At 37.3% G+C, this 25,355-nt stretch overlaps 1 protein-coding gene across 2 annotated transcripts in view; it reads left to right on the plus strand.

Moving 5' to 3' along the window:
- Nucleotides 1–11,619: 11,619 nt before the first annotated feature.
- The window catches only part of LOC129241354 (uncharacterized), an 88,398-nt gene continuing 74,662 nt past the window's right edge, over nt 11,620–25,355 (plus strand). For both annotated transcript variants that reach the window (XM_054877618.1, XM_054877619.1), the window contains exon 1: nt 11,620–11,650. The gene's annotated coding sequence lies outside the window, so the exon portion shown is untranslated. The remainder of the gene's footprint in view (nt 11,651–25,355) is intronic.

A 25,355-nucleotide genomic window follows, 5' to 3' on the forward strand; every position in this document is an offset into this window, starting at 1 on the left:
CCTAACCGTCGTCTATAGCTGACACACTAACACATGTAAGCGAATGCTAATCGTTATGTTAATTTTTAATTTAAGTTGTAAAATATCTTAAAATAAAACAAATAAGTAAAATAAGTTACTATAAGCATAATTCTTACTAAAAAAAAAATCGAAAGAAAAATTACAAAAAAAAAAAACAAAAAATAAATGAAAAAAATTTTAAACACATAGAGATTTGTGTCTTATTTTCATATTTCTTGTTCGTTTGATGGAAGATGCTATCAAGATGGTTAGGGCGGATAAGAAGAATGAGGACTCAACGCCTAAATTGTTTAAAATTTTAAAATGAAGATTATGGTCGGGTAGCTCCTGAAAAGTTTCTGCAGTTGTTGTTGTTGCTGTTGTTTAAACAGTAATAGTTCGTGGTGGTACTCAACCTTCCCGTCAGCGAAAATAGTTGGCCGATTCTGCAATCTGATGCTTTACGTCGTCCATGGCCCCCCGATTACTGGAGATGTGGAAAGTCGATTTCTTCGCTTACAATCTCCATATAGCGATGAGTGAAAAACGTGATTTTCTATTTTCTATGAACTTTTTTTAATTTACATTTAAGGTTTTTATTTTTTTGTAATAAATTACAATGAAAGCAATTGCATATATTCAAATTTTCTATTCTTTCTTTATACAATGGAACATTTTTTTTAAACTTATGGTGTAAAATTTGTAAATAATTTTTAAATAATTATTTTTTTATATATATTTTAATAAATTTTTTATATTTTTTTAAATAATTTTCTATGTCTTTTTATATATTTTTTTTAATTCAATTTTTTTTTTTTTAATTTTCATTTTTTTTTCTTTATACAATGGAAATATTTGTTTAAAGGTTATGGTGGGAAATTTGTGTAACTAAATTTTTTTTGACTAAATTGTAATGGAAGCAATTGCATATTTTCAAATTTTCTATTTTTTCTTCATATAATGGAACATTTTTTTTTTTTAAATTATGGTAGAAAATTTTGTAATTTAAATTTAATGTTTTTATTTTTTTTTGTAATAAATTTCAATGGAAGCAATTTTATTTGTTTATATATTGTTTATATTTTTTAAATCATTTTTTATATTTTTTAAATCATTTTTAATATTTTTTTTTGTAATTTTTTTTGTATTTTTGCTTTTTAATTTTCAATTTTTTAAAAAAGATAAAAAAGATTAAAAATCTTAATTTTTTTTTTAATTTTCATTTTTTTTTTTTAATTTTCATTTTGTTTTCTTTATACAATAGAAATATTTGTTTAAAGGTTATGGTGGGAAATTTGTGTAACTAAATTTTTTTTGACTAAATTGTAATGGAAGCAATTTTATATTTTAAAATTTTCTAGTTTTTCTTTATACAACGGAATATTTTTTTTTTTAAATTTAGGTGGGAAAGTTGTAATTAATTTTCCATAAAGCGTTGAGTGTAACACGTGATTTTCTATGTAAGTACTTCTGAAAGAAAATCGCGTAATAGAAATCTTGTATTTTCCAAATACATTTTTATGCGCTGATACTAATGATACTCTCTCTAATTGTTACGCTTCAGCCGCTGTTAAAATTACCACTGAATTATAGCTGTAAAAAAATTCAGTAATTTTTGGCATTTCATCATGCATCGTTCCACTCTTGCAAATATTGACTGTTCGTTGCGGCTTATGGCATGCTGACATCTTTCGAAATAATGGAGTCTCATCGTCAATGGTCCTCGGTGTAGAGTGATATTAATCGTCCTTGTGTGACCAGAGCTCGACAATATCAATATATCCGAGCTGTTTGGAACACGGCACTACATTCCATAAAAGCGACACAACCTTCGAAGTCGTGGAGAAGATATTTGACGACTGAGTCAGCTCTTGGCGAGCGTTCATCGTTTAGCCGTCGATTATTTTTTCTTCGCCTACCGTAAGAATTTAACCACTTTGGACCAGCTCAAGCCTAACATTCGAGACGCAATGGAGGGAATAACGACAATTTGATAGCTCACACCGTTTTTGTTTTATTTAAATTTATTTTCCTACCGTTCTTATCTGGTCGCTAGATATAACATACAGCCTTGGCTAAAAGTATTAGGCACCCCACTAAAATACAAGTAATTTCAAGTGTGGCTACCAAAACAACCGCTGCTTTTCTGCTTACAACAATAAATTGTCTTATGCGAAAAGGTGCCATGGCTTGGTGCGTAAAGTCTAAAAAGTTGCATTTTTAAAGGTATACTCAAAATATTTTGCCATTTTAAATTTGGTAGTCTATGAGGGAAATCTGTTAACGCTACGAATGCGTTAGAAGGCTCCTGTAAGCAGGCTTAAAAGGATAAAAAGCCCAAAAAAAGCCGTGGCTTTCAGTAAAAAAATCATTTTACGGACTAAGATTGACCGAATGTTCTGCGATCTGATGAATCGAACATCGAGGGAGGCTTCTTACCCTAGTCCAATTTCGAGGAAATAACTCAAATTTTGTTAAATGATTTTTTGTTCCTTTCCTACAGGAACCACTATCTCCTATTTTAAAACGCTAGATAAAGGAAGACAGCATAACATTGCAAACAGCCCTGAAAAAAATCTTTAATTCACGAGTGTGGAGCGCTATAAGTACAGGCGAATGTGCGAAGCTTGTACGCGGCCTGCGGCCCAGAGGCCTGCTGCTGTTATCAAAACAAAGGACGGACCTACTAAATATTAATGTTTTTAGCACTTATTCCTTTTATTAGTACTGATTTATTAATAAAAGATTACTTTTTAAAATTAAAAATTTCGTAATTGTGAATCAGTGCCTAATACTTTTGGACAAGTCTGTATATATGCGCATACTTCATAAGCCCGCAATTTCTTTTTATACTCCCCACGTTGCAAAATTACAAACGCTCCACTATTTTTTTTTTTTAATATATTTCATATTACAACAAAAACCATATAACGCAAAGTCTCAAACTTTGTACAAAATTTACAAAAAATTTCACAAAACTTCCAACTTTTTAACAAGAATTTTTAGAATTTTTCTGAGTACACATTTTTATGGAAAATTAAATTTTAATGTAATAAAGTGACACAAGAGATCTTTTAGGTCGAAGTGCCGGCCATTGGGCACACTACAGGAGTAAGCAAATTTCAAGTGATTATAAAATACTGTTGATTTTTGATAATTTTTTGTTTGCTCATGGGCCACACCTTTTCTTCCAGGCAAAGTTCATGCTCAAATTGTTTTATTCGCAAGAAAAACCCTTGAACCGTACTAACACATACTTTAATTTCGTTCCTCTTACTGTATTATAAAAATACCTATACTTATAAAAAAGTAGTTGAACTTTCCTCCTACGAAATTACGTATACGCAGTGGATACCCCTGTTTAGGTTTTCCGCTTTCAAATTTAAGTTGTTTCAAAATTAAATTAATGCGAAAATGAAAAACTGAGTATGCAGTTTTACAATATAAAATCTATATTATTACGTACATGTGAAATTTTTCCTTGATAACAGAAAGAGGTGACCTTTGTTGTACGATGTTAATTCTTATGTGTTTTTAAGAGCTCGAGGACTTACACAAAACAGAAATATTGTTGGAACGCATTTTTTTGCTATAATCTGGTAAACAATTGACGTAATATTTTTGAATATGATCTATATATAATACATGTATATACCTTTGCCTTGACTATATCCTTCAAACGGTCAAAACATGAGTTGCATGCTGCACGAATGTGATCTAGAGGTATTTTGGCCCATTCTCGTATAATCGCTTTTCTCAGCGCATCCATACTGGCATATTTTTTAGTCCTCACCTTGCTCTCCAAAATGAACCAGATGGAATAGTCCATCGGATTTGCGTCTGGCGAATTCGAAAGCCATTGTGTGGACGAAATGAAGTGTGGAACATGATTTTTTAACATTTCTTGGTTCAAACGAGCTTTATGAGACGATGCCGAGTCCTGTTGGAACGTCCATGGTCTATGACCGAAATGTTTGCGTGTCCACAAAGCTCTAAAGCAGCTTCTAAAACATTTTCCCGATAATAAGTCGCATTCACTTTGACGCCAGGCTCGATAAAAACGATTGGAGAGCGTCCATCAGCGGTCACTGCGCCCCAAACCATTACTTGCGATGAGAAATTGCTTCGATTGGCCATACGTAGGCTCAAATTCTCGTATGAGCGTTCGTTCAAGTAAACACGATCGTTTTGAGTGTTTATGCACTGCTCAATTGGGAAATTGTTTTCATCAGAAAACACAACGCTAGGAAATTCGCCACGTTTGTGCAAGCGCAACAACTCCTTTACTCTTTCGCCCCGAACTTTTTGACGTGATAACGTCTTATAATTCGATTTAGCCGGCTGCACGCACGAAAAAATGTGTCGTTACCTTGCTCATTAGTGTTACCTGGCTCATTTGTCGTTACCTTGCTCATTGCCGTTACCTTGAATGAACTGCAAGCGAAAGCGCGGAACGAACGACAAAGCAAACAAAGCAAACGAACGGCAACGTTCGACATCTTGCTCTCTCCTACTTAAGTGAGCGTATATGTGTATGTATATGCGCATATGTACATATATAAATTCACGTATTTGTATTTGCATATGCCTTCTTATTGATTATTATTAATATGATTTACTTGAAGAATTTAAAATAAAACCAAGTTTGTTATTAATACCTGTTGTTTTAATGTTATTATTATTAATTTTTTTATTATATATGAAGGAAAAAATGTATGGTAATATTGACCACATACCTTATAAGATATGTTGTATACTAATATATGTATATAAACATGCATATACATATACAATTTCGCGCAATTTTCAAAAAGAACAAATCTATATGTAAACATGCATACAAATCATATGGACATATCAAATATACGAATCTATTCCGTACGCAAGCAAATGTAAGCTAATGTGCTTGAACTGCAAGCGAGAGCGCGGAACGAACGACAAAGAGCACAATCGGTCCCCGCGTTCGGCAACGTTCGACATCTGGCTCTCTCCTACTTGAGTGAGCATATATATGTATGTATATGCGCATATGTAGGTATATAAATTCACATACTTGTATTTGCATATGCCTTCTTCCTGTGTGCATGGTAATGAACCATTTCTCTGTTGAGAATAGCACGATGATAGAAAAAGTAGGAAATGAAAGGGAGTGTTTCGAGTTTAAAGTGTCTTGAAAAAGGCAAATCGATGATGGTGCCTCTTAGTGTTGTTGACTTATTAACGTCTGATGCACAATCGAAATTGAAGATATCTTTCATGAATTTGATAAATGTTTCGTCATTTTTCACGTTTGTGTAAATGTAACTTAACCTATTCCATTGCAATTCCATTTACAGTGGCTCACAGCTTATTTTATGCAGTGCATAGTCTCAAATCCCAAGCTTTATAACTACAAAACTAAGAAGAATATGAAAAAGAAATTGGGACCATTAAAAAGATAAAAAACTCAAGTTTGGAAAAATAATTTCATTTATTGTGAAAATATGTATTTAAATAACATAAAACAACCAGAATCAAAAATACTGCATAATTTCAGATCACAGCTTATTTTATGCAGTCGCTTCTTTGTACAACGGTACTTAAATATTACGTTATTTAAGAGTAGTAGGCGTATGTAATATCATCGCTTATTTATAAAATTACTTTGTATTCGCTTTTTAGTTTGATTTTAGTATTTGAAGTGTCAATTAATGTGATTAATAAAATGGGTCCGCGAACAACGATAGGTCAACGTGAATTGGTTATTCACCATTTCAAAAACGGCCAATCGTAGCGAAAAATAGCAGAAATAGTTAACATTAACGCCCCTACAGTACAAAAAATCATCGAGCGCTTCGTCCATGAAAATCGTGTACATAATAAGGGCAGGGAACCACCAAACAAAATTTTCAGTGACACTGATGAGCGAACTATTGTAAGAAGGATAAAAGCTAATCCACGACTCTCGGCTCCGAAACTGACCTCTGCAGTTCAATCTGCCCTCGGTAAACAATGTAGTGTGGAAACTGTTCGCCGTATTCTGCGCAAACACGATTTTCATGGCCGAGTAGCACGTAAAGGACCTTTTATCAGCCCAAAAAATAGACTTTGCCGACTTAGATTTGCCAATGAGCATGTTTCAGAGACGTCAGAGTACTGGAATTCTGTTATTTTCGCAGATGAATCGAAATTCAACATATTCGGCTCGGATGGGATGTCCTATGTTTGGCGAAAACCAAATAAGGAACTCAATAAAGAAAATTTGAAACCGACAATGAAACATGGCGGTGGCAGCGTCATGGTTTGGGCCTGCATGTCGGCTGCTGGTACTGGGAGGTTGACATTTATTGAGACAACAATGGACAAATTTAAATACCTACAGATTCTGAAGGATAATTTGTTGCAGAGTGCCGAGGATCTGGGTATAAAATCAGATTTTCGATTTTATCAGGATAACGATCCAAAGCATAAAGCGGGTATTGTACAAAGCTGGCTAATATATAACTGTCCTCACTTGATGACGCCGCCGCCACAGTCGCCAGACTTGAATGTCATTGAAAACTTGTGGTCTATACTAGAAACTAATATCCGGAAACATAAGATTTCTAACAAAAACGACCTAAAGGTGGCGCTGAAAACGGAGTGGACGAATATTTCGCCAGATATTACAAAAAAACTGGTGACATCAATGCAAAATCGCCTTAAATCTGTTATAGACAACAAGGGTTATCATACCAAATATTAAAAATACTTCAAATTATGTTTAATATTAAGTTTTTTATAATTATGCATAAAATAAGCTGTGACCTGAAATTAACCAGTATTTTTGGTTTTCGTAGTTTAAAGTTATTTAAATATATATTTTCACAATAAATGAAGTTATTTTGTTAAGTTTGAGTTTTTTATCTTTTTAATGGTACCAATTTCTTTTTCAAATTCTTCTTAGTTTTGTAGTTATAAAGCTTGGGATTTGAGACTATGCACTGCATAAAATAAGCTGTGAGCCACTGTACCTCCTCCTCTATATCCATACAAAATATCTATCAAACAAATAAAATTAAAATTTTGTTTTGAAAATTGCAACCATTCCATCAATATTTTCTTATGACATTATCACGCTAAACTATCGTCAGTAAACCGACTTTACAGACAACCTCTTTTTTTTTGCTGGGGTCGTTTGCTTTTTGGAACTTGTAAGTCTTAACCTTGAGCTCATTTTTCAATATGCGTCGAATGCTGTCTTGCGATTTTTTCAGTTCTTTGGCCATTTTTCTTCCACTTCGACGTGGATTTCGTTCAAGTCGAGCCTTCACTTTGCATAGCGATTTGCAATGCTACCAGTATCATTGTAACGTTTTACTATATAGTGCGATACACAAACATTTTATTCACTTTGAGGTGACTGAGCTCACGAACAATGGCTGGTTGTGATTTTCCAGCCAAAGATAACGCAATCACACTATTACGTTTGAATTCCATCACAGAAAAAAAATTGAACAAAACTGAGAGGCAAATGCTTTTGATGGCTTATAAACAATATATTGAACTGGCATTAGAACAATTTTGACGTTGATGTCATGAGCTGTTTTACAGATACAAGCAGTTTGAAGTTGGTAACACTTCATATCGTTCACCCTGTATATGTGTAAAATATAATATTTACTAACAGAGGGGAATCTATCTTGACTTATTCTGACAACGCCAAATAAACTTCAGTCAGAGTAGTCACAAGCCCCGGCTAAGTTTTAAAAATATTGCAATGAAAATTTAAAAAAACATTAGTTAAGTATTGTTTGGGAATGCGTTGAGAAGTTTGAACAAAATAATTACTCCATTTACATATATTATTAGAAAAAAACTAGAGAAATTGTGTTTTTTAAGCCTAGTAAATAGAAAATGGCAGTCGCCGTGGCCGAATGGATAGGTGCGTGACTACCATTCGGAAGTGCGTAGGTTCGAATCTCCGTGCATGAAGCACCAAAATGATAGAAAACGTTTTTTCCTAATAGCGATCGCCCGTCGACAGGCAATGGTAAACCTTCGAGTGTTTTTCTGCCATGAAAAAGCTCCTCATAAAAAATGATTTGCTTAAAATGTCGGCTTAAATTGTAGGTCTCTCCATTTGTGGAACAACAGCAAGACGCACACTATAAATAGGAGGAGGAGCTCGGCCAAACACACATTCGAAGTGTAATAAAATCAAAGGGCCATAAATTTAGTTTGCAAAATTACTTTTATTCAATTCAAAGTAAAAAATATGTGAAAATAATACAAAATTAAGAATCACTTTACTTTTGTTCAATATGATCACCTTTTGCTTTGACTATGGCCCTGAGATAGTCCAGAAACGAATCGCAAGCTGCCGGAATGTTAGGTTAGGTTAGGTTGAAGCGGTTGTCCTGTGGGACACACTCAGGCTCATAGCCCATTGTGATGCCGCGTGGGGAGCTTGTCCCTATCTCTCCTAAAACCAGTGTGTGTTTTTCAAAAATTTTAAAATATCTCTGATTTCTATAGTACTGAGGTCTTCTAGCTCATTAAAAAATTGTCTACCCAGAATAGTAAACCTCCGCCTGGATAGAGCAGGGCAGTGGCATAGTAGGTGCGAGATTGTCTCTTCCTCGTCCTCATCTTGACAACTTCTACAGAAGTCATGTGTTTGCACACCCATCCTTTGGGCGTGTCTGCCTATTAGGCAGTGCCCCGTTATGACTGAGATCAATGTGCTAAGACTGTGTTTATTTTGGCTTAGCAGAGATTCTGTGCGTTTAGCATTTAGAGTTCGCCAAAGTTGACGGGCGATTTTGCAGGTTGCTTCATTTCGCCATCTTTCGTTTGCTTTCTTTACAATTTCTTCAAGGATGTGTAGCTTACATGTTTGTAAGGCTATCCCTATGTCACTATCTATGTGCTCGTCAGACAGTTTAGTGCCGAGTCTTGCTAGTTCATCGGCTCTACAGTTACCCTCAATGTCGCGATGGCCAGTAACCCATGTTACCTTTAAGTGAAATGACTCAGCCATCTCGTTAAGAGATGTGCGGCATTTCATGGCTACCTTGGAGGTTGTCGACGGTTTTGTGAGGGATTTTATCGCCGCTTGGCTATCAGTGAAAATGTAGATATCATTTCCGGATATCGCATCACACTGTATCAGTGTCGCGGCTTTTATTATTGCCATCAGTTCAGCCTGAAAGACACTACAGTAGTCGTGGAGCCGAAAACTGAAGGAGATCCCCAGATGTTCAGAATATACACCTCCGCCTACCCTGCCCTCGAGCTTTGAGCCATCTGTGTAAACATGGATGGACTCGCCCTGTCTCACGTCGTCCCGTTCCCACTCTTCCCTTGAGGGTAGGAGGGTCGTAAACGATGTAATGGCAAGTATAGGCGGGAGTGCATAGTCCACCAGTTCGGGAAGCCCCAGAGTGCCAGCCAGGATTTTACCGTGGCCATAATCCGTGTTTGACCACTTGTTTAGAGTGTTCAGCCTTATTGCCGCACTGCGTGCGTTATATATTGCCTGCAGATCTACCGGAAGGAGGTTTAGTGTCGCATATAATGCTTTCGATGGTGTGGTTGACATGGCACCGGTTATCAGAACAGATGCTAGTCTTTGCACCTTGTCAAGTTTCTTAATGTTCACACCCTTCTGAAGGGCATCCCACCATATTACTATGCCGTAGTAGAGAATTGGCCTAACCACTGCCGGAATGTTACTTGCAGGTATTTTGGCCCACTCCCGGACAATGGCTTTTTTCAGTGCCTCGAGACTGGTTCGGGTCTTGCTCTCAAAAATGGCCCAAAGAGAATAATCCATCGGATTCGCGTTTGGTGAATTTGAGAGCCATTGTGTGGACGTTATGAAGTTCGGAAAATTGTTTTTTTTTAGCCATTCTTGGTTCACGTCCATGGTCTTCCACCGAAATGTTTATTTGCCCACGGATTCAAAGCAACCTCCAGAATACTTTCCCGATAATATTTCGCATTTACCTTGACGCCAGGCTCGATAAAAACGATTGGAAAGAGCCAATCTGCGGTTACAGCGTCCAAACCATTACCTGTCGCGGGTGCTGCTTCCTGGTGGCCAATCGATGACTCAAATTCTCGTATGAACGATCGGTCAAATAAACCCTATCGTTTTGGGAGTTGACGGATTACTCAATTTGAAAAATTTCTCGTCAGAAAACACAAAGTAGCTTCGATTGACCGCTTTCGGCCAAGCGAAGCAACTCCTTCGCTCTCTCAAGTCTGATTTGTTGCTGCTTTGGTGTGAGATCATGCGCCTTTTGGATTTTGTAAGACTTGACTTTGAGTTAATTTTTCAGTAAGCGGCGGATGATACGGACATTTATTTTCAGTTCTTTCGCCATTTAATTGGCATTTCGTCGGGGATTTCGCTCAAGTCGCTTCTTCACTTTTTGAACCATTTCACGTTACATTGCGCTTCGGTTTCGGCCACAAAAGTTCTGTTCGGTTTCGGCTGTGCTACGGGAAAAATAACCAATTTTTCGCCGAACAGTTTTTAATTTTTATTCCTTCAGAAAAAATTCAAAACGGAATTTGGTATTTAAAAATTTGGAAAAAAAAACAAAAATAATTTTTCATAAATTAGCGAATGGGGCACTTATGCTTAGGAATATCAGCTGTCCAGCAATTCTAAAATTTTTAGATACTGGTATAAAAGCCTACACGTCCTGTTGAAAACAATTATTTCACAGTTGTTATCTGTTCCTCCATCGAGTGTGACAAATGAGCAATTGTCTAGTGCTACAGGTCAACTCTGATGTTGTTGTTGTTGTAGCAGCATAAACATTCTCTATACAAATACGGGGAATATTGCTGAAGTGACAGTCCCTGGCCGGATATAAATGGGAGACGTGTGAACGTCAGCTCTGATAGCCGTTGCCACTTGCAAGTTGAAAATGCCGTTATGCTGTTATTTTTACATTCCAATATAAAATACACACATTCAAGAATAATTTAGTTTTCATTATTTTTATAATAATATATAATATTTTTTTAAATTTTTTTTGCTCGTGGGCCACATCTTTTCTTCCATTTTTATAAACAAAAGTAAATGTTATGAGGTGAGCCCCTTAAACAGGTGCATTAATACACTTTCTTATGAATATCAAATATCAACACTGGTTCAAACAGAAAATCAAAAGCTTTCCTATGTACGCAATTAAATAATAAGCTTTGTTCGCTTTTCATATTCAGCAGCGTACGATTACGCTCTCCGAATTCACAGGCTCCGCCATTGAACGCACCGCACGAATGAAAGCCGGAACTAATAAAGGAGCGAGCCTGCCGATGTTTACACCCACCACACTCACACACACACATAACAGCACAATACCGCTAAGTCAAACAACTCGCCAATTTCCATTGGGCGCCAATACCACTCGCATAAAGCTTGAATCAAGCATGCATTTTGGGTGCTTGTGTTTGCGTGTGTGTGCGTGCAAAAACGAATGACAACAGCACAATAATATTAACAACAAAAAAAAAAACAACATCGTGTATGTGAGTATGTGCGTTGCTGGAAGCACTTGACTTGATTTCTCGCCATCGTCGTCGCCAACTCGTCAATCGTAATGTGGCAGTCGTGTGAAGTGAAAGCGTAAAACGCAACGCTGGGGAAAATGGTAGCCTTGCATTGCATTAAAAGGTGAAAATTTATATTTTTGTGAATTAGGCAAAGCGCGTTGCATGAATTCGGAAGTGATATTGATGAAAAGTGTAGCTATGGTGGGACGGAAAGAAATAAAATGGATTGAATTAGAAATATAGAATTATGTAAATCGACTTGGAAGAAAATGTGTAAAGAAAATTAAAACATAAAAAAATTTTAAAATCTATTCGCTATACATACATACAAATGTATGTACTTGTGAATTGTGTGTGTTTGATGCTAAAATTATAATGGATTGAAGAAAAGTTCGGTGTGAAAAATTTGCCATTAACACGCAGCGTGCGGTGGTATGTAAAAACGCAAACGAAAAAAGAAAAAGAAAAATCGGCTGAGTACCGTTTAAAATAAGGGCACTAGTGGCTATACAAAAAGTTTTTCTTTTTCACAAATCGTTGCAGCAACGCACCACCATCCATTAGGAGCCAGCACATTGCCGCGCCTCGTCTTTCCCCGCTTTGCTACTAAGTACTTGTCACACGACACAAACACACCCACACCACACGACGACGGGTCAAATTTGTGTTTTTTTGTTTGCTGTCCTTTGCGAACTCCTACGAAGCGTGGACGATGTTACGTTGGTTATTCAATTATGTGAAGATTGGAATAAAGATGGAGAAAAAAAATGTAATTAAAGTTTAACACGGAAAAATCTGAATAAATAAATGAATATAAAAACGAGTTGTAATAGTTTGTGATAACAAAAAAAAAAAAAAACACAATTTAAAAGGTTGTTAAAGGAAAATGTACTTGAGTGTGGTGCCTGTTCCTTTGAAAATATGCCGACGAAAATCACATACGAAATATGTAACGATTGATTGATGTGCTGCATTTGTAAGCGAAAATCTACATACATACATACATACATACGTAGAAATGTGATTGATGATAAACGAAAAATTGATTTTGCAAAAAGCATACAAACATACATGCATAGTATAATATTTATGCGTAAGTGATTAGGAAACAATTAGAAGAGGCACAAATAATTTTTATTAAAAAAGAGAAGAATACTCCTGCAACAGAATTTTTTTCTTTCGAAATGCGCCTAGAAAAGATACTGCGAGTATTGCGAGCATCCAACGTCATTCAATCCGGTAAATGTGAAGAATTGCAAAAGCATTGCAGCACCCAGCGCTATAAAATTTTCTATAGTTTATATGCAGATAAGGCTTGCAAATTTTCCTGATTTCATTAAAAATACCATATATGTACATGTAAATATAGGCAATACATTTTCTAGTCCTGCATGTTCACGTACATAAATACATGCACACTTATGTATGCATATGTAGATGAGCTTGACTTACATAAATTTGACTACATTGTCAAGAATTTATTTATTGTTAGATGGGCAAGAAGTAAATTGAAAATGAACATACACACACCCCCACGATTATATATGGTACACATGTATGTGAGTATGTACATATGTACGCATACGCACACAGTAGTATGCATACCAACGCGCGCACACAATAACAAAGTAACGGAAACAAATATAAATCTTACAATGCAAAAAAATACGAACGCTCATGAATATACTTATACTTATATACTGTATATATCTATATATATGTATATATGTGTATATATGTATATATGTGTATATATGTATATATGTGTATCACCTACTTTAACATATAACAACACACACACACACACATACATATGGAAAGTGGCAGTTATCCAACGTTATTGTGCATCCGCATAAGCAAACCATATACACTAACTTGCCGACACGCCAGCACTTTGCCGCCGCCACCGAGTAAAACTAAACGTTGTTCCTTGTAGTACGTTCAACAATGTGCTACTCACACAGTGACAACTACTACATCAAGCAGCTGAAGCCATTTGCAATGTACTATGTAGCACTTGTGGCAATCTTAAGCATTGGGTGTTTTGCTGTTGTTGTTGCCTCCGCTGCAGTCGTCCAAACATAACATCAACCAAAGTAATCGCCCATGCGCACATCCACCCACTGCAAGCAACCCATACGAGAACCGACCACCGGCCACCAACTAGCCTACGTTTTTGGATTTTTGGTTTGAAAAGTTGTTTGTTTTTATTGCTGCTATAGACTTTACCTTATTCGCAATTCTCGTTACTTTTGTTTTTGGGGTTCCACTATCCCGCGTTGGTAGTCGCTACTGTACGAGCTAAGTTTAGTTTAAGCCGATTTGGTTGGCAAATCTATTGGATTGGTGGTTTCATGCATAAATTCAAGTTGAATTGCGCTGCAAATGTTGGGCTTCGAGTCTGCAATATGACTGGTGTAAGGATTACATGAAAAAAATTAAAAAAAAACAAAAAATTAAAAAAAAAAAAATTAAAATATTAGACAACCTTTTCTTCTCTCTTTTGCCAATTTTTTCCAATGTAAGCCAGCTGCCTAGAAATCCAATCTCTCTTGTCAACAAGTGCTACTTTGAACTAAGTAAGCAATAGAGTAGTCGAGGCTTCTATCGACGAAAAAAACTAATACTCTATATACAGTGAGCCAAAAAAGTTTAAGTACACCTGAAATTTTTGAAAATTATCAATAAAAACTCCATCACACAATCTAAAAATAAAATTTATTCTTCGAAATAGATATATTTAAAGGTTAAAGAACACAAAATAAGCCTTTTCATGGATTATGAACTTAAAACATAGAAATAGCTATACAAAAATGAAAAAAAAGTCCTGAGCGCACGTCAAATAAGTTTTCGTACACTTAACCGAAAATATTAAAAACATTTGAAAATTCTTATAGGTTAAGTGTTATTAGTATTTCGTTGGCCCTCCCCCGGCATCGATAGGATTTATATCCGGGGACTGCGGTGGTGTATGTAGTTGCTTGCAGTTATATAGAAGCCACTCTCTGACCAAATATGACGTGTGTTTTGGGTCATTGTCTTGTTTAAACAAGAACACATTTTTTTCAAACCCCAATTGTGTCGCACTCGTCTCGAGATTTTCTCTCAGGATTTTTAGGTAGAGGTGCTTATCCATTACATTGTCAACAAACACAGGATTTCCAACACCACTTCTGCCATACAGCCCCAAACCATAATGTTACCGCCACCATGGTTTACTGTGGGTACCAAATTTTTCACTTTCATCTGCTCATTTGGTTTTCTCCAAACTTTTACGGCTCCATCTGGACCAAACAAATTATATTTAGACTCATCACTAAAAATTACGTTGCTCCAAAATGATTCGGGCTTGTTCAAATAGTCTTTAGCGAAGGTAAACCTCTTTTTTTTATTTACTTTAGATATAAAAGGCTTTTTACGCGGTGTTCGACCATTGTACCCAGCCTTATGGAGTACATTTCGAACAGTTTGTGGGTGGACGCTTATTCCAACGCTTTGCTGCACCTCTTCCTGTATTTCCACAGCAGATTTTCTGGGATTAGACCTTATTGTATCTAAGATTCGGCGCTCGTCTCTCTGTGAGAGTTTTTTTGGCCGGCCGGATCGCGGCTTTGGCCGAATATTTCCAGAGTTTATATAAGAATTAATTACTCCTTGCACACTGGAATGTGATTTACCGATAATTTTGCCGATTTCACGCAAAGATTTTTTTTTCTAAATATAATTTTATAATCACTTTACGCAAATCGACTGATATTTCACACCCGCGACCCATCATATACGTTAACTGTCACCATAAACACAAAACTATTAATAGTTATACATACCATTTGCATCAAAATACTATCAACTATGATCATTTGAGCGATAATAAGAAATAACGGAGAAAAACCGTAAGTTTTGGAAAAAGAAACAACGAAAAAATAACAACCTACGTAAACTTTTTTGGGCTGTTTTAGCTCCCTCTCTCTCCTTTACGACAATTATTTTTCAACTCACAACAGTGAGAGAGGTGAAAGGAGTGAAACTAAGTTAACTATATTCTCTTTTTACACTACATGCCAAAAGTTTTGTGTTTATATTTAAAAATAAAAATTATTTTAGTAAATTTTTGAACAAAACTTAAGTGTACTTAAACTTTTTTGACTCACTGTAGTTCTCGTCATGCCCATCCCAACGTATGGCGCAGAAGCTTGGACGATGACAATATCTGATGAGACGCCCCTTTGAGTGTTTCAGAGAAAGCATCTGTGAAAGATTTTTGGATCTTTTCGCGTTGAGGACGGCGAATATCGTAGGTGATGGAACTATGAGCTTTACATCGACATAGTCAAAGCACAGCGAATAAAGATCGGCTACGTTGGCTGGTTCATGTCGTCCGAATGGATACAAACGCTTCAGTTTTGAAAGTATTCGATGCGGTACCAGCTGGTGGTAGCAGATGAAGACGATGGTCACCTCTGCGTTTAACAGATTAGGTGAAGAAGGACTTGGCTTCACTTGGTGTGTCCAACTGGCGCCGGTTAGCACGAGAAAGAAAAGACTGGCGCGCTTTGTTAAATTAGGACGAATATGAGGAGTTCGCATCTGCTCAACAGAGGTTTCTGCTTGATTTGTTATGAAAAGAAATCTTAATGACCTTTGATAAGTGTCTTTAAACATTTGATAGAGGTTTTTGTGTAAATTTAATGTCACTTATTTTCAAAAGACTCTGTGCGAACCCAACGAAGTTATGAAGTTTGAGGGAACAATAGATTTTAGCGAATGTATGTGCTCCTTCTTGAATTATACCGATCCAAGGTGTTTGTGCCGCCTTCTTGAGATGGTATCGCATTGAAGGAGTAGGTGTATAAATGTCTCTAGCGACGAGCCACAAACGCGACATAAGTTAGGCGATTATATCTCGCGTCTGTAGTGACGCATTCGAAGATTAAGAATCTGGATAGACATTTTTTCACGTTATCTAAATTGGAAAGTTGTTCTCTGTTCCTACCTACTAAAATATTAATGTTTTCAATAAAAGTTTACTTTGGATGTCTAATTTCACTTTTCGCCCCAAGTTCTAACAAACATTCTACTGAATTACGGAAGAACTAACAAGCATGGTTTTGATAGCGTAAAAGCTTTCAAATCACAGCTTTTTAAGACATTTTTCTAAAACAAGTTTCGGAAAAAGTCTCCAACGGTACGAACTATAAGTCATTGAAGTCTCTCTATCTCTACTGAATTTTTGATCATTGGCGAGGCAGTTTTTGCTTTCCTTAGACACTAATCAGTGCGACTGAGACAAAATTCGTATTCATGATTCAGATCGCGTATCAAAGACCTTCTGGATAGCTCACACGCTTAGAAAACTACCAGATAGCATCACGAGAATGGCACTGGACTGGAACCCGCAAGGAAACAGAGTCGCGGTCGGCCAAAGAATACGTACGAACGTCGATGTTGCGTGTGCCAATAGACGCCGGCCTCACATGGGACGGCGCAAAAAGAACCGCCCAGAACCGTGTACGTTGGAAAAGTCTTGTCGAGGACCTATACTCCCGAGCGGAGTGAACAAGAAAAACAAAAAAATTGAAGCTCTTCAAACGTCTTTGTGGGTTGTCATTAGTTGGTGGCACTCGTAATGAGGCTTTTTTTTATAGCTATAGGGTTCGGTACTCGAAGTGCAACCAATTCAAATTACTTTTACTTAATTCAAAGTAAAAAATGCGTGAAAATAATACAAAATTAGGAATCAATTTACTTTTGCGCGATAAGATCACCTTTTGCCTTGACTATGGTCTTGAGTTGACCCAGAAACGAGTCGTAAGCTACCCGAATGTGACTTGCAGATATTTTGGCCCACTCGCGGACAATGGCTTTTTTCAGCGCCTCGAGGCTGGTGAATCTTTGAGTTCGGTTCTTGCTCTCCAAAATGGCCCAAAGAGAACAATCTATCGGATTCGCGTCTGGTGAATTTGAGAGCCATTGTGTGGACGTTATGAAGTTTGGAACGTTGTTTTTTAGCCTTTCTTGGTTCACTCGAGCTTTGTGAGACGGTGCCGAGTACTATTGGAACGTCCATGGTCTGCCACCGAAATGTTTGTCTGCTCAAGGGTTCAAAGCAACCTCCAGAATACTTTCCCGATAATATTTCGCAGATAATATATCGGAGGCTACGCATTTTGTAAATATAATGGGTGTTTTAGAGGGTTTGAATTTTTACTTAAAGAAGAAGTAAAAAATCAGTGAGTTGAAAAATAATTTTATTTCATTAGTTTGCAAATTCGAAGGTTTTTGGGTTTCATGAAATTAATAGGGCGTTTCTCTACCTTGACGTTGTCTTATGAAGACCAATTGCTCGGTATAAAGTCATACCACCTTTTTCAGTATACAGATAGAAGTGATATTGTGCCGAATTTTCGATTCCAAATGGTAAGCCAAAGCTAGCTAAGCAGCGCATTCAGGCCTGAAATTTGATCTAGGTAGGTAAGTGAAATGGTTGAAGTGTCAGTCTGACACTCCTCAAGTATCACTAAAGTGCCGTTGTGATACCATTCTGAGTCCTCCGTATATGGTACTGGAGCCAAAGGCTTTTTGAACTAGCACATGAAGAAATGGAGCTCCATCTTTTCTGCGCTTTCCTGAGAAATAATTTGTACAGTTCCCCTGTAACAACTGTCAGGGGTATGCCGATGACCGAGTAGGATGTCTCTGAAACCAATTTAGTCCCCTTCCTGGCAAGCTCATCAGCAATTTCATTTCCCGCTATGTTCCTTTGTTCTGGAACCCAGATCAGAGAGATGTTACCTGCACACCCAAGAGATTTGATCTCTTTTTACAGGAGTTTACTAATTTCGTTCTGCACCATGGCGTCGTCATAGCCTTAATCGCGGCTTGACTATCGGAGGAAATGTTAATATCTCTCTCGCTCCCACGCTCCCTAAGCATTTTGCATGCCTGCAGGATCGCAAAGACTTCTGCTTGAAAAACACTAGCAGTATTCGGCAGTTTAAAGGAGATAGATAAATTGGCTGATTTAAAGAAAACCCCTGCTCCGACTCCCTATTACATATTGGAACCGTCAGTGAAGACAGAGGTGCAAGCTTCGATGCAGATTTTCCCCTCGATCCAATCCTACATATTTGGAAATATTGCCCTAGCACGACCCTCAAACTCTAGTTCGCGGATAGAGAGATCTGTTCGAAGTTCGGAGAAATACTGCCCGAAAATGCTACCATGTCCCTTAAGAGATTGCCGCCAGAGGCCAATCTCCTTTAACCTGATTGCACTTTGAGCTGCAATGGAAATAAAGTAAAAGTCGATGGGAAGTAAGTGCAAAACGAAATTTAGCACTGGGGCAAGTTTTACATGATCCGGTGATGGCAATGTATGTAGTCATTTGCATCCTCCCCAGTTTAGAGATATTATAGCCCATCCGAAGAACTTCCCCCCAAACCTGGCATCCATACGTTAAAATTGGCAAAATCACTGCGTTGTACATCCACAGCACGACCTGTGCCTTGAGTCCCCATTTTTTACCGAATATAGATTTGCAGGGGTAGAAGGCTATACTGACCTTCTTTACCCAATTTTCAATGTGTAGCTTCCAATGGAGTTTGGAGTCAAGTATCACTCCTAGATACCTGACTTCCGATGAGAGCACGAGAACGTAGTTGTTTAATTTGGGAAGTCGAAAGGGTGGAGGTTTATATTTGATATTTGACTTAACTCCACAAGAAGTATTCCAAAAGAGGCGAATCACGTGACCAATTGACGTTTTAAGTTTTGCCATCTTCCATTTGTAGAACAACATCAAGACGCATGCCACAAATAGGAGGAACTTGGCCAAACACCTCAGGTCCCAGGTCATCTTCCAATTTGTGATGTGCGTATTAGTTTTCACATATCTATAAATGGATGACACCACAGTGGAATGCCGATCCCGAAGGTCAATTTGACTTTAGAAAGTATATTTCCAGCGCAGAAATGTACTCACAGCCGCTATAAAAAAAAGAGGTTTTGTTTTTTCAATTTTCATGTGTCGTGTCTGGAGAAACCTTCGAACCCTATCACATACCTAATTTCTTTTTTCCTCAGTTCACACTCAACACCCCTTATTCAGCCTATTAATACAAATTTTACCCAGTTTTTAAATGCTTTTTCGTAATTTTTACGTACTTTTTGTAGTGCCCAGCTGACTTTATAGCTATGCGCGAATGTTGTTTGTGTTTTTTGGTACACTTTTTAATTAGTGTTTCTGAAAAATTCGATAATCAAGCGTACATACACACACATACACACTCATATACATATACACACACACACACACACACTTTAATAGCCATTAGAGCAATTTGCGAACCACAAAGCGAGCCAGTATTTGGTTTAAGTACTTCGACATTTGGCCGAAACTAAGCATGCAATTTTCCAAGGCCATGAGGCTAGTAGTGGTTTGGGCCTATGGACCATTAGATGTATATAAATTTTTAAAATCCTATACCTACATATGTATGTATGCACACATGTAAATGCATTTATGGGCAACTTTGATTTGTCAGAAAGTGGGTGAGATGGATGCTTTGTAGAGGAGGCAAGTGAGAGAGGAACGTGACCTGGGCATGCTCTAAAAAATATTTTGATAACATATGTACATACATATACATATATATATATATATATATATATATATATACATACATCAAATCGATTAGATGCGACGTGATGAGAGGAAACACTTTTTATTGCAATTTTAGAATTCCGCGATTGCGAAAATTACTGCATAATTGGAAAGGAATTAGCTGCAAAATATTTGCGCTTAAAACAGGGTCTTACTAGTTCGTGTTTACTTTAGCAGCTCTTTATTTTGGCAGCTGCGACTTACGACGTCTCCTTGGTCTCATACGCTGACGACTGCACGTTAATGGCGTCGAGCAATGACATTGATGGCCTGTGCGCTAAAGTGAACGTCTACCTCAGCGACCTTTTTCGTTTTTTCATTGCGAGAAATCTCCAACTTTCTCCCCCAAAGTTCAGGGCGACCCTCTTTACCACCTTGGCAAAGGAGGTCAAACTGCAACTCAAGGTAAAAGTCGATGACACACCACTTCCGACTATCAACAATCGCAAAGTTTTGGGTGTAACCTTTGACAGTTTGCTCGCCTTCTCTGCGCACACAACTGCAATTGCCACTAAAGTCCAAAATCGCAGGAAGGTCCTCAAATCGCTTGCCGGCAACACTTGGGGCAAAGGCAAAGAATTGTTGCTATCGACATTTAAGGCAATTGACTGGTCGGTTATAAACTATTCTGCGCCTGTCTGGCCGCCTGGAACTAGTGACACGCAGTGGATAAAGCTCCAAAGTTGCCAAAACACTGCTATTTGGACAGCGACGGGTTGCCTCCTGATGTCCCTTCTTCAACACCTTCACAGCGAGGCATAGATGCTCTCAGTACAGCAGCACAATAAACTACTCAGCAAACAGTTTCTGCTTGGTTGCTACCGCACGTTTCACCCTTGCAGATACCTGCTTGAGCCAGACCCGTCTCCCAGGCACGTTAGGAGACACCTCCTCAATTACGCCGACGAGATCCAGGACAAAACGAACAGACATCTACTGGACCGGACTGTGTTTGGACAGACAATAAACGACATTCAATGGGAGATCCTTACCATCTTCTTAAGCTCCCGACCTCCGAATGCCGTCATCGGAGTCCAACCACCAGGCCTTGCAGACGAAGAGCTCCAGCTTTCCCGTGAGGGCCGCGTAACGCCTCCACAATTACGTTCTGGATATTGTAACAGGTTAAACTCCTACTAATCCAGAATTGACCCCGACATACCAAACATATGTCCAGCATGTGAAGGCACCTCGCACGACACTAACCATTTTTTCACATGCCTCTCAAAACCCACTCATCTAACAACCTTCTCCCTCTGGACCCAACCTGTCTAAACAGCAAGTTTCCTCTTTAGATGAGTTAGACGAAGGCGACCGGTGATATACATTACACTGACAGGGCTTGTATTACTGCTACAACAACAACAACGTTTTTGACAGATACTAAATGGAAAATCTATACTTTACTAAAATGAGTTCGATTTTGAGCGAGAATTATTGACAAATATTGGTGAAGAAATTCTGAGCACTTTCCAATGGATGTCTTTAGCCAGCTCTACACTGCATCAGGCTTACGCTTAAAAAAATTCCCTGCCACTTCTGTATTTGGTGAGCTCAGTTATGTTTTTTAGCGTCCCAAAAGAGAAGAAGAAAAAGAAAAAATTTACAGTACCGCCACGACTAAAAAAGATGAGAAGTCGAAACAGGTAACCAATAAAATGTGTGCTCTTATTGACCTATTGCAGTATCGAAGGCGAAACCAAAGCAAAACGATTCCATTCTGGTAATATGGACTCGATGAATGGGTGCGAAGTTACGTAAAATAACATTTTCGACCGAATTGCTTGCAAGTTCTTTGGCAAATTCTTTGCTGAAACGAAGTGAACCCATTTTTGGTGGATAGTAACTGGGTCGCATACGAGAACAACAGCTGAAAACGATTGTACAAAAGTTACAATGAGCCGGCCAGACGTATACCCAGTTCGTATTACAGATCTTTGGGAAGAATTATCAACTATGAGCTACTCCCATCGGGCTCTACTCGGATCTCTACTGTCAGCAATTGACCAGGCAACTCTAGCCTAAACACATTTTTAATGACCCGTCAGAAGTTCTGAGAGCTTGGACGGGAGGTTCTATCGCACTTGCTATATAGTCCAGATCAAGCGATTAACGATTTATCTTCATTTGCTTATTAAGAAATCACTTTTAAAATGGACAAAAGTGAGTTTGTTTCGATGGGATAATCATAACGATTTATGTTTTATTTTATTAGGGACTAGCAAACCCGGCCCCCTTCGCTGGGCACACTAAAATAGAATAGATATGGTTTAGAACAGAAAATATATGGTTTTCATATTATTTATTTCTTTATTCTTTATTCAAACGCTTTGGCATAAACAATATTTTTTGTTTTTCTATTTGTTTTTGAGTAAATATAAAATATAAATTGAAAATCAGGAAAAAAGAAGATTGTTTTTAAATTTCAAATCAACGCATATGAATAAACCATCGTCTTTTTTCCTGATCATCCATGAATTTTTCGTTTCAATTTATATGTTTTATTAAGCTTTGGAGCTTTTTTAACCATTATCCATTTATATTTTTCAAAAAAAAAAACGAAAAAAAATTTTTTTTCCACGAACACATAATTTCATTCGGATTTCACATTAAATTCTCAAATTTCGTAAGAAATTATTCACTGTTCCAAAATCCACTCCAAAAAAATTCACAAACAATTTTTACATGTTGCACTTACGTTTTTTCCTTATGGCATCCAAATCAGAAAGAAATATTGACACATTGTAACTCACACTGTCAATTTGACAGTTCAGTTCCGCCCCAAGCGTTAAAAAAGTAAACGACATTATGGCTGGTTCAAAAGAACGCTGTACCCGTTGCCAGTGCTCCGAATTACAACCAAACTTTACGAAACCCATTTTCAATACTTACTTAACAATGTGCGTAAGTTTGGTTTAATTCGGTGCAAAGACACGGCGGGTCCACGTTTTGGCATATATTTCGAGACCCTAGTCATCAATAGGTATGAAAATTACCCCGTATTAAAGCACTTATCAACAGCTTTCATTTGATACCCATATTGTACATACACAACCAAAGGTTATCCGGGTCCACGTTTCGACCTATATCTCGAGACCCCAGTCACGGAGCGGCATGAAAAATACTCTGTACTAAAGCATTCACCAACAGCTTCCATTTGATACCCATATTGTACATACACATCCGAAGGTTACCCGGGTCCACGTTTTGACCTATATCCCGAGTCCTATTTCCAAAATAAAATATAATCCATGTTACTCGTGGATGATGTAGCTTTCGAATGGTGAAAGAATTTTTAAAATCGGTCCAGTAGTTTTTGAGCCTATTCATTATAAACAAACAAACAAAGTTTTCCTCTTTATAATATTAGTATAGAAATAAAAGGAAAAAGGCTTAGAACTTTTAATTTGTCCTAATATTTCGCAGTCAGCCTTAATACGATAACGGATTGTAATCCTTGATCAGGTCAGAAAAAAAACAAAAAAAAAAATATCTCGCAAACTTGTGAATATTATTATTATAGTTTTATACTCGTGAATATTATTATTATAGTTTATGGCAAACCCTACGAGTGTATTTCTGCCATGAAAAAACTCCTCATACCTAATGAAAACCATTTGCCGTTCTGAGTCGGCTTAAAACTGAAGGTTCCTCCATTTGTCGAACAACAGCAAGACGCACATTATAAATAGAAGGAGGAGCTCGACCAAACACTTAACAGAAGTATACGCGCCATTGTTGTTTTTTTTATATAGTCTGGAAAAAATGCAACGAAAAATTTGAGTTGACTGGCTCGATAGAGATCTACGAGCAAAATACCCGTCAACGAATTGCGATATCGAAATATGTTAACAGAATCTGTTTCAACAAAGCTAGGCGACATACCGCACAATCAAAAATTCATTACAAACGATATAACTTCACGTTATTCCGCTGAAATTTGGCGGTCAAGATAGTCTGTGGACTATTTTCTGCTTTTTTTTTTTGGGAACTCTGGTCATGTCGCAACTGTACTACTAAAGTGACTTCAAATAGTAAATTTTGAGTGGCACACAAACATTTGTCTACCAAAAGCTTTCGTAGAATTAAGAAAACTCGCCGCCGAAGACGAATAATCCTTGACCAATACATTCCGAGCTTTCACCCAAGAGCTTTTGAGCACGCAAAAGATCGAATTAACGGGTCATCCGAACCCATCCAATGGGTTTGGGTCCCGAGCATCAATAATAAAATGCGAGGTCAGCTGTTGTAACCTTTAAACAGCTCGTTTTGGAGGTATCCACTTCTGAATGGCAGAAGTGCTTTGAAAATTAATTCAAGCGAATGCAGAAGTGTATTGGCTTACAAGGATAATATTTTGAGAAAAGCATCTGATCAGGGATCTGATTGAGAAACGTCTTTCCAAACACCCAGTGTCAGATAAGGAGTTTCGAAATGTTTCCATTGAAAAAGTTTTGAGTATACGAGTAGAACAGAAAGTTGATTTAAGACCGACAACGTTTCCTAAGCTTTAGAAAAAATGTCGAAAACCTTCAATCTCTATATCCAGTTGCATCCAGTATGTATACCAACAACACGAGAAAGCATTGAGCGTGAAACTGGTGAAAAGTGGGCATAGCAGCAGCAGGAGTGGGTGATGTGGAAAATGGTGGGCATGAGAAGTTGGTGAAGTTGGTGCAAAGTGGGCATAGCAGCAGCAGGAGTGGGAGTGCATGTGGAAAATTATCTTTTGCGACTTGAGACAGTCTCTAACAGATTATTTATCAGATCAAATAAATATAAATCTTATTTATATCTGTAAAATAATGAAAATACGTAAATAATATTTCTTTCTATCCGGTTAGTCCATAAGTTCGTGCGTTTTTTAAAGGTGGTTTTAAAATTAATAAAAAGATATTTAAAGTATTTATTAATTAATAATATATTTTTCCTTCATTATTTACAATGCCAACATTTAGGCAAATTTTGAATTCCCTGCTCAAAAATTTTTTTGTTCTTGGAGCCAAAATACGCTTCGAAATCCCTTTTTATAGCTTCTTTTGAGGAGTAGTTCTTGTTACTCATATGGGATTGAAGTCCATGGAAAAGGTGATAATCACAAGGTGCAATATCCGGAGAGTATGGTGGATGCGGCATTAGCTCCCATCCGAGCTTGTTCAGCTTG

This window comes from Anastrepha obliqua, chromosome 3 (genome assembly GCF_027943255.1).
Source record: "Anastrepha obliqua isolate idAnaObli1 chromosome 3, idAnaObli1_1.0, whole genome shotgun sequence".
Taxonomy (NCBI): domain Eukaryota; kingdom Metazoa; phylum Arthropoda; class Insecta; order Diptera; family Tephritidae; genus Anastrepha; species Anastrepha obliqua.